The following is a 15,345-nucleotide window of genomic DNA, read 5'->3' as shown; positions in this document are numbered from 1 at the left end:
GCTGCAGGGTCCCTGCTGCTCTATCAAATTCTTCAGTGTTGTTTAGTTCGGTAAAACAAAACTATAACCTGCTGTAATTGATAAAGTGCAATGTTTTCTCTCTCACTTAGTCTCAAATATTAAAACCATTGTATGTATTAATTGGGAAAGGTCCTTCATGGAAGTAGGAAAACCTCCAGCAAGCTGCTTTAAATAGTAAAAAAAGGAAGGTAAATTGTGGACATTAGCTTAGCCTATGAATTGGATGTAGCAAGCACCCATATTGGCTTTGGGTAGATTCATGGCAAAAGCAAAATTCTAAAGTACCCCTTGGGTTTTAATCACAATTGTGGAAGGAGGCCAAAAGCAAAATATAAAAAAGCAATTGTGTGCAGCATAGGAGGTCCTGCTAAAAGTGAAAGACTTAACCCAATAGTGTCTGGTCATTATAAAGATTCCCATCCCTATCCAGGGGTGGATTGCAAATACTAAAAGCAAGACAGAAATGATGGACTGCTGTAAATCATCCTCAGATTATGAAAAAACATCCAGGAACCTGCTAGTAGTAACAGGTGCCTGTCATGTCCCTGCCCACTCCACTATCATCCCTTTTAGAACTGTTGACGCAGATGCCTTTGTGAAGATCCAGGGCCCTACCACTGAAACCTGAGAAAAGGCAAAAGTGGCTCCACTGAAAAGGTGAACATCAATGAGCCATGGCCAGAAGAAGAAAATGCATCTGGATACCGGTTAGAATGATGCAGATTTGGCAGTCATCTTCTGAAAGTCAATTATTGCTACATAAGAATTCTTGAAATGGACTAAGTGCTTTATTGGACTGCTTATTGTAAACATTTTGGGACTAACTGGAATCATTACAGCTGCTGGTACTCCTGTGGTAACTTTACGTGAAAGTACAGACTCAACAATACATGCATGATTGGCATAAAAATGCTAGTGGTTTGTGGCCTAGCCAAGAACACATTGATGAACAGTTAAATAATCCGTTTAATGAGTTAGAATCTGCTGTTTTGCATATTGGAGATAATTGTATAATTTAAACTTGTTAAGGGGATTGAGATGTGATTGGAATGAAAGCAACTTTTGTATTACTCCTCTTGCCTATAATTCATCTGATATAGAATGGGGGAAAATTAAGAATCATTTGCCAGGCCATAAAAGTAATATCTCTGGAAATAATGGAATTACAAAGAAAAATATTAGAAATGTCTCAAAATCAAATTCATGTAGCCAATGATAAGGATATTTTCTCAGATATGATTTCACATATTACAAAATTTAACCCAGTTAATTGGTGGAAATCACAGCATTTCCTGTCAGCTCTAGGAATAGGGCTAATCATATTTGTTCTATTGCTCATGATTCTTGCTTGTGCCGGACAGTGCTATTGAAGAAAATTACAAAGCGTAACAGCCATGGGACATGCAAATAATCTCGTGCTAGCAAAAGCACTTCAATAATTTCCCCAAGTCGAAGAGCTTGGCCGGTAGTCAATGACGGGTAAGACTCTCAGAGGAGGGCAACCTAAGACAGGCACGGTCACCTCGACTAAAACAAAAAGGGGGGATGTTGGAAACTGAGGCACGGTGGCCTCTCAAGGAGAGACGTGCTGTCTCCATGCTAGTGCTGTCTCTAAGGCTACATTTGCAACCTAAGGAATGCGGTAATTAAGAGTTCCTGGCAAAAGAGATGAAGCTGTTAAAGGCTGAATGAAAAGATGAGCACATACCTTTTGTAGTGAATAGAACACTTAGACTTTGTACCTTAAGATAAGATTTTTTTAAATCTCTTAGGCTACAGGTAATTCTGATAGTTAATACATGTTGCTGCTTGATGTCATGTACGCTATGTGTTAATGCTTATTGGTACGTAGGCTATGTATGCCTGCTTCTTGTCATGTACACTGGGGTATATAGAGAGCCCCTTGTAAACAATAAATTTGTCTGATGAGTTATTACAGACCCCCTGATACAAGCTCTCTCATTCTTTCTTTTTCTTTCTTTCGCTTTCTTTCATTCCCGATACCCTTTGGGTCCAGATCTGCAACAGAAATCCAATGTATCTATTTTTTTCTTTGATTACTTGTGCTTTTGGATGTTTTATTTATGTACTTGATCCATTTTTAGTTAATTTTTTATATGGTATGTAGTTCATACTCATTCTTTTGGCATGTTAAATAACATCCAGTTGTCCCAGCACCATTTGTTGAAGACACACTCTTTCCCCTATTGAAGGTACTTGGTATCCTTGTTGAAAATTATTTGACAATAAAGATAAATGTATGGGTTAATTTCCAGACTACACAGTGAATTTTAACTTGAGGCTTAGTCTTTTTGAAATATTATAGCACTGGAGTTTATTGTTTTCTTAAAAACAAAAACAAGCATTCAATGCCCCATACCTCACTTATCCCCACCTCCCACTCCCTGAGTAGATGGCCACTGTAATTACACAGTACCTTTACATTTATTAAGAAGTATATAGCATGACACGTTTGCCCAATCACAGGGAGTCTAAAAATTGTAAGATGCAAAGGAGCTGCTGTTCCTAACATTAACAGGGTTCAAACACTTTTTTTAAACAGAAATAATCAGCTATTTTGGAGCAGGAAAAAAAACTGAGTAAGCACCTAAATCTTCAATGCCACCCAGAACCTCCAGAGTTATAAGTGAAATAAATACCCTATGAACTGCTTGAGTATTCATATAAACATGAATTTTATTTAGCATGTCATAAAAATGTCTGCTAAGTGGGGCTATTAATATTAAAAGCAGAACATAAGTGAAAGCTATTTTTCCAGGAACCAGGATGTGGTGAAATCATTGTAAAGAGGTATTTATTATTTTTTACATTATTCCTTTTTGATCAAGAGTGTTTGGATGTGGATGTGCTTGCGTGTTTACATAGTATAAATGCAGACTTAAAAATCAATGTAAAGGTCCAAAGTCCCTTTTCTGGGTAGTTTCCAGTGTCCAAAGAAAACAAAAAAACTGGTTAATATGGTCCTTGAAGTCAAACTCAGTGTCATATAATATCAAAACTCTCAAGAGCTCTGTGTTATCATGTGTACCAATAAAAACTGCTTAATGGCAAAAACAGAATATCAGACACCCTAATCACAAACTGGAGGACCGGCTCTGTTCTCATTTTTCTTCCACCTCATCAATGTGCTTCTCCTCTAACAGCAAGAGCAACTTATAACTTGAAACTCCAGTGTCTGTCAAAAAGAAATCACTGGAGAACCAACAAGATGGTAGCAGAGTAAGGAACTTCTAGAGTCAGTTCCTGCTACAGGGCAGTTAGTTAACACCTTGAGTTCTCTGGAGCTATCTGAAGCACCTATTTGGGGTCTTCAGGAGGCCAGAAGGGCATCCTACAATATACTTGGAGGAATGGAAGGAGACTGCCCATCTGCAGAGAAGATTCATAAGTAGAGCTCCACTGGAGGCACAAACTGCCTCGGGAGCTGTTCCGCACCTGGTATTGAAAACTCCACTTCCAAAAAATGGGGGAGGAAGAGATGGTTGGGCACCAACTTCAGCTATTGATGAGTGAATTCAGCAGGCTGAAGTATAACCATAAGAACAGCTGAAGGTTGAGCCTATCAAAGTCACAAAGAGGCCAAGAGCCACCATCTTAACTCCACGCCTGGCACGAGGGGATGTGGACCAGAGTGAAAATGCCAGTGCCAGTGGGGACCGGCTTCTTTCCATCCAGATCACATTGTACTCTAGCCTAAGCCCCAGCCCCTCCTCCAGCAGGGAGGAAGCTGCTGTGACCTGTGCCGGGCTTTCCAGGAAATTACCAGCCAAGCCATGGAGGCTGGTGATTACCTTACTTTGGCAGTGCAAGTCACCCCAGGAGCTGTTTTGTGCCTCGTATTGGAAGCTCCGTTTACCAAAAACAGGGGAGGAGGAGACCACCAATTCGGCTACTGATTTCGGCTACTGATTAGTAAACTCAGTTGGCTAAGGCAAAACCCTAGGAACAGCTGAAGTGTGAATCTGCCCAAGTCAGAAAGAGTTGAGTAGCCACCATTTTTTTATTAAAGATTTAATTTATTTATTTCTCTCCCCTTTCCCCCCCACTGCAGTTGTCTGTTCTCTGTGTCTTCTTGCTGCATCTTCTTCTTTGTCCGCTTCTGTTGTTGTCAGCGGCACAGGAATCTGTGTTTCTTTTTGTTGCATCATCTTGTGTCAGCTGTCCATTCCTGGGCAGGCTGCACTTTCTTTCGCACTGGACGGCTCTCCTCATGGGGTGCACTCCTTGTGTGGGGGGCTCCCCTATGCGGGGGATACCCCTACATGGCACAGCACTCCTTGTGTCCATCAGCATGGTGCATGGGCCAGCTGCACAAGGGTCAAGGAGGCCCAGGGATTGAACTGCAGACCTCCCATGTGGTAGACGGATGCCCAAACCACTGGCCCAAGTCTGCCACCAGTAGCTGCCATTTTTATTCCATCCCCAGCATGAGGGAAAATTGGGCTGACCAAAAATCACAGTGATGGTAGGAACCAGTTTCTTTCACCTAGATAGGCCTGCAACCCTACACTAGGATTTGACGCCACCCTTGTCAGGGATGAGGCTAGTGGGCCCTGCACCAGCCTATCCAGAGAACTGCAGGTACCTTTGGCTGGCACAGAGTGAATAATCGGAGGTCTACCAGGGCAACTGTGGTCATCTTGGACCTGCACTGCACAGATTGCTGCCCACACCTGGAGCTCCATCCCTGCCCCAGGCAGGGGAGAAAGGGCCATGAATATTCATTAGTCTCTCTGTGGGAACTACAGTGTAGGCCTGCATGACCTGGATTATTCCACATAGCTGTGACTCTGTCTCTACCCCGGCAAAGGAGAAAGTTGAGAGAAGCCTCATGGGTTGCTGAAAAAATGAGGGCAGCTTGAGCCTCCAGAGGTTGTAGTACCATCTCCATCCTTGGCTCCTCCTGCACAACCAGCAAGGAAGACAGAGCAGGAAGCCTTAAAATAAGAGAAAAACTGCACCCAGAATAAATACACTAGTAAGCCAGATGCCAAGACACCAAAAAGAAATTAAAATCCACACCAAGAAACAGGAAGATATGCCCCAGTTAAATAAACAAGATAAGCCTCCAGGGAAGCAGACTTGGCCCAGTGGTTAGGGCATCCGTCTACCACATGGGAGGTCTGTGGTTCAAACCCCAGGCCTCCTTGACCTGTGTGGAGCTGGCCCACACACAGTGCTGATGCACACAAGGAGTGCCCTGCCACGCAGGGGTGTCCCTGCATAGGGGAGCCCCATGCACAAGGAATACGTGCCATAAGGAGAGCTGCCCAGCACGAAAGGAAGTGCAGCCTGCCCAGGAATGGCGCCACACACACGGAGAGCTGACACAGCAAGATGACACAACAAAAAGAAATACAGATTCCCATGCCGCTGACAACAACCGAAGCGGACAAAAAGAACATGCAGCAAATGGACACAGAGAATAGACAACTGGGGGGGGGGGAAGGGGAGAGAAATAAAATAAATGAATAAATCTTTGGGGGAAAAAAAAGATAAGCCTCCAGATGACAAAAAGGAGTTGAGACAACTAATCATAGATGTTCAAATCTCCCTAGTAGATTCAGTGAGATGGCTAAAGTGATGAAGGATAGTAAGAAGCTACTGGATGAGCACAAAGAAGAACATGAAAGCATACATAAAAAATAGCCGATCTTATGGGAATGAAGGTGCAAAAAATGAAATTAAAAAAAATTGAAATCATATAGCAGGTTTGAGGCAGCAGCAGAACAGGTAAGTGAGCTTGAAGAAATGGTCTCTGAAAGGGAACCTACAAAAGAATCGATGAAGAAAAGAATGAAAAAAAAAAACGAGCAAGGTCTCAGGGAAATAAATGACAGCAAAAGTCATGCAAGCATACATGTCATGGGTGTCCCAGAAGGAGAAGAGAAGGGAAAAGGGGCAGAAGGAATAATGAAAGAAGTAATGGTAGAAAATTTCCCAACCCTATTGAAGGACAGGGATATCCCTGTCCAAGAAGTACGATATAGTCCAATCTGAAAAAATCCAAATAGACCAACTCCAAGACACATCCTCATCAGAACATCAAGTGCCAACGACAGAATTCTAAGAACAGCAAGAGAAAAGCAATGCATAATATATAAGGGATACCCAATAAGAGTAAGTACTGATTTCTCACCAGAAACCATGGAGGCAAGAAGACAGTGGTCTGATATATTTACGATACTACAAGAGAAAAACGTCAAGCCAAGGATATTATATCCAGAAAAGCTGTCTTTCAAAAAATGAGGGTGAGATTAGAATATTCACAGATAAACAGAAGCTGAGAGAATTTCTAAGCAAGGGACTTTCAGGAAATACTAAAGTGTGTGCTAGAGCCCGAAAAGACAAGCCAGGGGAGAGAGGCCTGGAAGAGCGTCTAGAAATGAAGATTTTATCAATACAAGTAACTAAAAGTGTGAAAACAACGGTGAAAATAAAATATAAAGGATAAAACACAAATAGTCAAGATTAAACTTAACAATGTAAAGCATTTGTATTCAAAAAACTGCAACTCGATGTTAAAAGAAGTCAAAATAGGCCTAAACTGGAGGAACAGTCCACGCTCATGGATCATAAAACTAAATATCATTAAGATGTCAATTCTACTCAAATTGATATGCATATTCAATGCAATCGAGATCAAAATTCCACCAGCATTTTAAAAAGAATTGAAAACACCTATCAAATTTATTTGGAAGGGTAAGGGATACTGAATAGCCAGAAACAGCATAAAAAGGAAAAGTGAACCCTCATCTCCAGACTTTAAATCATATTACCTAGCTATATTGGTAAAAACAGCATGCTATTGGCATAAAGAGAGACACATAGACCAATGGAACCAAATTGATGGTTCAGAAACATGTATGGTCAAATGATTTTGGACCAACCTGTCAAACCCACACAGCTTGGGCAGAACAGTCCATTCAACAAATGGTGGTGAAAGAAATGGATACCCATAGGCAAAAGAAGGAAAAGGGACTCCTATCTCATACCTTATCCAAAAATTAACTTGAAGTGGATCAAAAATCTGAAAATAAAATTTAAAAATGTAAAGTTTCTCAAAGAAATTATAGGAAACTATCTTCAAGACCTGGTGGTACATGGTAGATTCTTTTTTTTCTAGGTTTATTTTTTTATTTCTCTCCCCTTTCCCACCCGCCCCCCCCCCCCATTTGTTTGCTGTCTGTGTCCATTTGCTGTGTGTTCTTCTTTGCCCACTTGTATTCTTATCAGCAGCACTGGAAATTTGTGTCTCTTTTTGTTGTGTCATCTAGCTGTGTCAGCTCTCTGTGTGTGCAGCACCATTTTGGGCAGGCTGCACTTTTTTCATGTGATGCAGCTCTCCTTATGGGGCACACTACTTGCATGTGGGGCTCCCCTATGCTGCAGATAACCCTGCATGGCATGGCACTCCTTGTGTGCATCAGCACTGTCTATTGGTCATCACATCACATGGGTCAGGAGGTCCTGGGTTTGAACCCTGGGCCTCCCATGTGGTAGGCAGATGCTTTATCAGTCGAGCCAAATCCACTTCCCACCATGCCGTTTTAACCACTGTAGGTTTGTAGTATGTTTTAAAGTCGATTTCATTTTTCTTTTTCATTATGTCTTTGGCTCTTTCGGCCTCTTTCCCTTCCAAATAAATTTCATAGTTTTTCAAGTTCAATAAAAAATGCTGTGTTGCTTTTTATTGGGATGACATTAAATCTTTAGATCAGTTTGGGTAGGATAGATACCTTGATGATATTTAGTCTTCCTTTCCATTTACTGGAAATATTTCTTCATTTATTTAAGTCTTTAATTTTTTTTAACAGTGTTGTGTAGTTTTCTGTGTATGAGTCCTTTACATCTTTAGTTAGATTTATTCCTAGGTATTTGAAGTTTTTATTTACTATTGTAACTGGTAATTTCTTCTTGATTTCCTCCTGAGATCCCTCATTATTGGTGTACAGAAATGCTGCTGATTTTTGTACATTGATCTTATAATCTGTGACTTTACTGAACTCATTTATAAGTTCTAGAAGCTTTTTTTGTAGGTATTTCAGGGCTGTGTATAGGATCATATCTTCTACAAAATGTGAAATTTTGACATTTTACTTTCCAATTTGGATGCCTTTTCTATCTGGTTCTTGCCTCAGTGCTCAAGCAAGTACTTCTAATACAGTGTTAAATAGGAGGGGTGATAGTGGGCATCCTTTTCTTATTCCTGATCTTAGAGGGAAAGATTTTAAGATTTCACCATTCTAAATGATGTTAGCTATGGGTCTTTCATATATGCCCTTTATCATGTTCAGAAAGTTTCCTTCTCTTCTTACCTTTTGCAGTGTTTTTATCAGGAAATTGTGCTGCATTTTGTCAAATGATTTTTCTGCATCTGTATATATGATCATGATTTTTTTACTTACATCTATTTAGTGGTATATTACATTGATTGATTTTTATATGTTGAACCAACTTTGCATCCCAGAGATGAAGCCCACTTGGTCATGGTATATAATTCCTTTAATGTTTTGTTGCTTTTGTTTTTCAGGTGTTTTGTTGAGGATTTTAGCATCTAGGTTCACTAGAGAAATTGGTCTGTAATTTTCCCTTCTTGTGGTGTCTTTGTTTGACTTTGTTATCAGGGTGATGTTGGTATCATAGAATGAGTTAGGCAATGTTCCTTCTATTTTAATTTTTTGAAAGAATTTAAGCAAGATTGGTGTTTGTTCTTTCCAGAATGCTTGATAGAATTCACCTGTGAAGGCATTTGGCCAGGGCTCTGCATAGACGGGAGGTTTTTAATGACTGATTCCATCTCTTTATTTGTGATTGGTTTGTTACGCTCATCGATTTCTTCTTTCGACCTTGTAGGCTCTTTATGTGTTTCTAGAAGTTGATCCATTTCCTCTAAATTGTCCTTCTAGTTTGCATATAGTGTTTCAAAGTATCCTCTTATGATAGTCTTTATTTCTGTGGGGTCACTGGTGATATTCCCTTTCTCATTTTGTATTTTATATATTTGATCTCTCTTTTTTCTTTATTAACCTAGCTAAGCATTTGTCAATTTTATTGATCCTGCCCAAGAACCAGTTATTTGTTTTGTTTAATTTTCTTAGTGCTTTCTTATTTTCTATTTCATTTAGTTTTGCTCTGATCTTTATTTCTTTCTTTCTTCTTGCTTTGATGTTAATTTGTTGTTTTTTCACTAATTGCTCTAAGTGTGCAGTTATGTCTTCGATTTTAGCTCTTATTTTTTTGATGTTTGAATTTATGACTGTGAATTTCCCTCTCAGTACAGCTTTTGCTGCATCCCATAAGTTTCGATATGTAGTGTTGTCATTTTAGTTGGTTTCTAGGTAGGTTTTGATCTCTTTTGAAATTTCCTCCTTGACCCACTGTTTACCTAAGAGTGTGTTGCATAACTTCCATATCTTTGTGCCTGATCTGGTTCTCTGGCCCTTGTAGATTTCCAGCTTCATTCCACTGTGGTCAGAGAAATTATTTTGTAGGATTTCAGTCCTTCTGAATTGAGACTTTTTTCTGTGGCCTAAACTGTGGTCTGTCTTGGAGAATGTTCCATGTGTGCTTGAGAAGAATATCTATCCTGCTATGTTGGGTGTAATGTTCTGTATATGCCTATTAGTTATAGAACCTCTTATATGTTATTGAAAGTCTTTGTTTCTTATTGATTCTCTGTTGAGATGTTTTGTCTAATTGTGATAATGGTATATTAAAGACCCCCGGGATAAGTGTAGAGGCATGTATTACTGCACTTAATTTTTCTGATGTTTGCCTCATGTATTTGGAGGTACACTGGTTTGGTACATACATGTTTATGATTGTTCTTTCTTCTTGAAAGATTACCATTTTACTAATATGTAGTGTGTATCTTTGTCTTTCACAATTGTTTTGCAATTAAAGTCCATTTTGTCTGACATTACTATAGCTACTCTTGCCCTTTTTTGGTTATTGTTTGCCTGTAAGGTTGTTTTGCAGCCATTCACTTTCAACCTCCTTGTATCCCTGTGTGTACGGTGGGTTTCTTATTGACAGCATATAGATGGGTCATATTTCCTTATCCATTCTGCCAATCTGTCTCTTCACAGGTGAATTTAATCCTTTAACATTTAGTGTTATTACTCTCAAGGGATTATTTACATTAGCGATATTTTCTTTAGGTTTATTTTACTTGTTTTTATTTCTCTTTTTGTCTTTCTAGTTGGTCTTACACTCTCCTGCAACTCTGTCTCTCCTGTTATTTCCTTTTCTCCTGCAGAACTCCCTTTAATATTTCTTGAAGAGCAGGTTTCTTACTGACATGCTCTCTTAGTCTATGTTTATCTGTGAATATTTTTAACTTTCTGTCAATTTTGAATGCTAGCTTTACTGGATAGAGTATTCTTGGCTGGAATTTTTTTTCTTTTAGTGCATTATGTCATTCCACTGCCTTCTTCCCTTCATGGTTTCAGATGAGAAATCAGTACTTGGTCTTATTGAGCATCCCTTGTATGTGATGGCTTTCTTTTCTCCTGCTGCCTTCAGTATTTTCTCTTTGTCTTGAGCATTGGATAATCTGACAAGTATATTTCTTGGGGTCGGCCTCTTGGGATTTACGCTGTTTGGGGTGTGTTGCGCTTCCTTGACTTGTACATCCATCTTCCTCAATATCACTGGGATGATATAACCATTAAATAGGTGGGGACTTTTGGAAGTGAGACATTGTTCGAGGACATAGCAGTGAGAGTCTGTTTTTGGGTTGAGGAGAACTGGTCTTTCTAAAATTAAATATGGATATGCGGTCACCCCTCGGGCTGAAGTGTGGTTTGCTGGCCTGGCGGGGGAGCAGCCGCGGCAGGCCAAGCCGCTGCCCCCATAATAGGGTGGCTGGTCGGACTCACTGCCACCCCTGAAGGGAGCTCGGCATGGGCGCAGAGTGCCCTTGGGTCTCCCCTTCTCGGCAGCCATGCTTCCGCGGCCGCCCCTCCTCCCGGGTGGCGCCACACGATGCCTGTGGGGCAGTACCCTTCCTCTTCCTTCTCCCTGCACAGGTGCAGGGCGGAAAAATCCAGTCTGCCCTTTTCCCTTCCCCCGACAGCAGCAACAGCCAGGCGTGGGTGGGAAACTCAAGTCTGCCCTCCACCCCAGCAACAGCAGCCACCAATCCCTAAACCCTGCCCCTTCCCCCAGCAACAGCGACAGCCAATCCCTAACCACCACCCCTCCCCCATCCAGTACTGCCCACTGACCTTTCACCGGCAACCAATCAGAACAGGGCGTGGCTTCGACCAATCAGCCTTCCCCAGCCCCTATAAAACTGTTGCCTCTACCTCAATAAAGTTGGACTTGCGTGTTTACCTTGTCTCCGCGGTAGTTCTTCTGCCGTGCGCCCTCCAGTCCTGAGAGCCCCCGACAAGGGCCTGGCCTCCCTTGTCCCCAGTTCGTCGCCTGCTTCTCCGGGTGACCCCTTCGTCGCCGGCTTCTCCGGGCGACCCCTTCGTCGCCGGCTTTGCCGGGCGACCCCGTCAGCCAAACCGCGCAACCCCTTGTGAGACCGATCCCTCGTCTGCTGCCGGACCGACCCCTCGTCCCAAGTGGGACTGACCCCTCATCCCAAGCGGGACCGACCCCTCGTCCGCAGCCAGACCCCACCTCTACCGACCGAGCAAGCCGTCGCATGGATAGTTGCACAGAGCTTATTATACAGAGTGATTATTGCAAACAGGACATTACAGAGAAATGCTAAGAATTTGTTCTACTTGTGATATAGATTTATTTGTAACCAAACTTTTAACTTCTTATTAAGAATTCATTTTAATTAATAGCCTTGGAAAACAAAACAACTTTGATATACTTGATCATATCTAAGCATAGATATTTTAGAGTTAACATATATTTTTTAGGAGGTTCTAAGGATTTAACTGGGGACCTCATACAAGAGAAGCAGCCACTCAACCACCTTGTTACACCCAGTCCCATCATATTCTTCTTTCTCTACTCTGTTAGTAATCATCTAATGTACTTTTGCCTTGAACACACCTCTCACCTCTTCCAGGTATTGGATGCCTATTCTATGTACAGTGGAACATTGTTTATAAGTGTTTTAAAGATGACTCCTGAATAAATATATATCCAAATACATATTTATAAGGTACAAAATACAGTATTCAAGTAATAATATAAATTCATTGCTTTTTATGTATCTTATTTTCATTCTGCGTACTTCTTGTGTTCTCTAAATTCTGTATTTTAAGTGGGATTTGCGTGAATTGAAAATGCTGGATTATAGCAGGAGGGATTGTAATAACTGTACCCTGCCTTCACTAGGAAAAGTGAGATTTGTTTTCCCCTAAAAGAGCTAAGCCTGAGCAAATCCCATTTGAGTCTCTGGATTTTCAGATTTGTGTCCTGAGAAGGTTTCCATGTATTTTGAAGTAATTCTAACAGATTGCTGATAATCATGTGCTGTCCTCCCTTTTGTTGGCAGGACCTTGTTCACCATGGATCACAATATGATTAAATAAAAATAACAATAAGGAGCACCTGGGGATGGGACAATCCCATCAATCTTGGTTTAAGGATTTTGCTTTTTCAGAAAAAACAAAAAGGCTCCAAGGCTTGTACCTTGGATCAATATGACTGAGCTAATGTGGACTTTCTTTGACGAGAAATTTGTCCATAGTAGAGTCACTTTGAGTAAATTGCATTTCATGATTCAGTTTTTTTATATTTAATTTCTTATTATATATTTTTCAAATACATAAATCACAGAAAATGTTACATTTAAAAATATAAGAGGTTCCCAAATACCCCACTCCCGCTTCCCCCACTCCTCTCCATCAACAACATCTTTCATTAGTGTGGTATATTCATTGCATTTGATGAATACATTTTGGAGCACTGCTACACAGCATGGATTATAGTTTACATTTTAGTTTACACTCTCTCCCAGTCCATTCAGTGTTATGACAGGATATATAATGTCATGCCTCTGTCCCTGCAATATCATTCAGGACAACTCCCAAGTCCTGAAAATGACCCCATATTATACCTCTTTTTCCCTCTCCCTGCCTTTGGCAACTCCTGTGGTCACTGGCTCCACATTAATAGTACAATTTCTTCCATTGCTACAGTCACAATAATTCTATACTAGAATACTCGTAAGTTCACTCTTATCCATATTTTATTCCTCCATCCTGAGGTCCCTGGGATTACGATGCCCTCTCCACCTCTAATTTGAGAAGGAGCTTAGATCCCACATGACTGATGGATGGGAGTCTCGTGCTTTCAATTGTAGACTTTCTTGGTGTGGGGTTAACCATCCTCCCCTCCTTGTTAGTTGACCTGGGTATGTCCAACAAACTGGCCAGTAGGTGTTTCAACTCTGCTCAGGCTTGGTACCAGGCTGACACATGGACAGTCCAGAGATTCAAGTCTCCTGTGTATACACCAACCCCAATGCCAACCACAGGTTCAGTAACAGTGACAGAAGAGTCAGGTGTAGAAAAGTCATATCTGAGTCCAACTCCATCACACTCAGGAGCACAAATTTCAATGTAGGGCCCACTGGCAAGGCACTGAACTCCAGAGCCATCTGTCATGGCCAATGGCCCTGGGTGTCTCCATAGCCCTCAGGAGCACCACTACTTTGGGTTGTATCTACTTTGGCTGTCTCTGAGATTCTGCTGAAATGTGCATAAGTGCGACCCTTCTGATGAGCTCCTGACTCATTTTGAAGTCTCTTAGCTTTATAAACTCATTTCTCTTCACCATTTCCCCCTTTCAGTCAATGTCTATTTCTTGTTGCATCGCCAGGCAGTGCTTGGTAAAAATACCCTCACTACCATGAAGGTTCATCCCTGGGAGTCATATCCTGCTCTGGGGGACGGTAATGCATTTACATGCCTAGTTTGACTTAGAGCATGGCCACATTTGAGCAACATGGAGGCTTTCAGTAGTTAACTCTTAGGTTCCCTACAGCTCAGGCTCATAAGCATAGTCATCAGTATCAAGGGCCCATCATTGGACCATCCTTCTCCACTGGTCTTTGCCTTTGCTCTTGGTGGATTGTTCCTCTTCCATTGGGGGATGTGACAGAGCTCCCCAGGATGTGAACTCAGCACTCCCTCAGTTGTCATGTGAAATTCTACCTACTATGTCAATACACGATTAACATCTGAACGTATATATACACACACACACACACACACCATACATGTATGCCCTGGAGAACTCCCTCCCACCCATGCATCTGCTGTCAATGACACCCCATAACAGTGCTCCTCCCCTGCCATAGTTGAACCCCTCTGTGATCCAAAACCTCTTCAAAAATGGAGCCTAATACATTGCCAAATTCAATTAATAGGAAAATTGAATAGTAATGATAGATTTAAAGATAAGAAATAAAATACATAATAATTTAGAAAAACTAAAAGTAAAAAATAATTTGGGGTATCAAAAATGAAAAAAGTAAAAAATTTTTTGATGTTTTGCCTTTTGCCACTGTAATTGGTGTTGTTGTGCATGTACAGTGGCAAGGCAATCTCTTCCATTTCTTCCGCTGTGTCTTACATCAGATTTTTTGTATTATGTCTTCAAAAAAGTTTTAGGTCATTTTAAAGTCAAATATAAAATGTAAGGGACTCTGATATACCCAACATCCACCCTGTTTTCCCTTTACCACAGCAAGGGTATTTTCACATGTGGATGTTACATTTCCTACAACTGATGTACAAATACTGAAATATAGCTACTACCCATTATTACATTATGGTTTACATTTTAGACTATATGCCTTTATAAATTTTGGGTGATATTTAATGTAGCCTGTATCCATCATTGCACGATCATGCACAACACTTCCATTGCCCCCTGGTTACCCTCTCTTCCATGTATTCTGTTCCTCTTTCCCCTTCCCCTTGGGGCCCACAGTGGCAACCAAGCTTCACTGCACATTTCAAACTACCACATATGGTAAACGAAAATGTTTGCTATTTTTTTTCTTTTGAGGTACTGGCCTTGGGTAGAAGCCAGGGCCTTGTATATAGAAAGCTGGTGCTCAACCACTGAATTACATTGGCTTCCCTGAGTTGATTTTTGCATTATTTTTGCTTGTTGTTTGTTTTTTGCTTGCATTTTCAGGAAGCCCAGGAACAGGACCCAGGGCCTTCCATTTGGAAGACAGGCATTCAACCACTTGCGCACATGGCTCCAAAGATTAGAATTTGATTTTCCCAATTTCCAATTGCATGATGGTTATCCTTGAGGAAACAGAAAGAGTACTACAGTTTTTCATTGCTTCTTTACATGTCCACTTGAGGA

This window comes from Dasypus novemcinctus, assembly GCF_030445035.2.
Source record: "Dasypus novemcinctus isolate mDasNov1 chromosome 12 unlocalized genomic scaffold, mDasNov1.1.hap2 SUPER_12_unloc_4, whole genome shotgun sequence".
NCBI classification, from domain to species: Eukaryota; Metazoa; Chordata; class Mammalia; order Cingulata; family Dasypodidae; genus Dasypus; species Dasypus novemcinctus.
Note: the sequence above shows the minus strand (reverse complement) of the source record.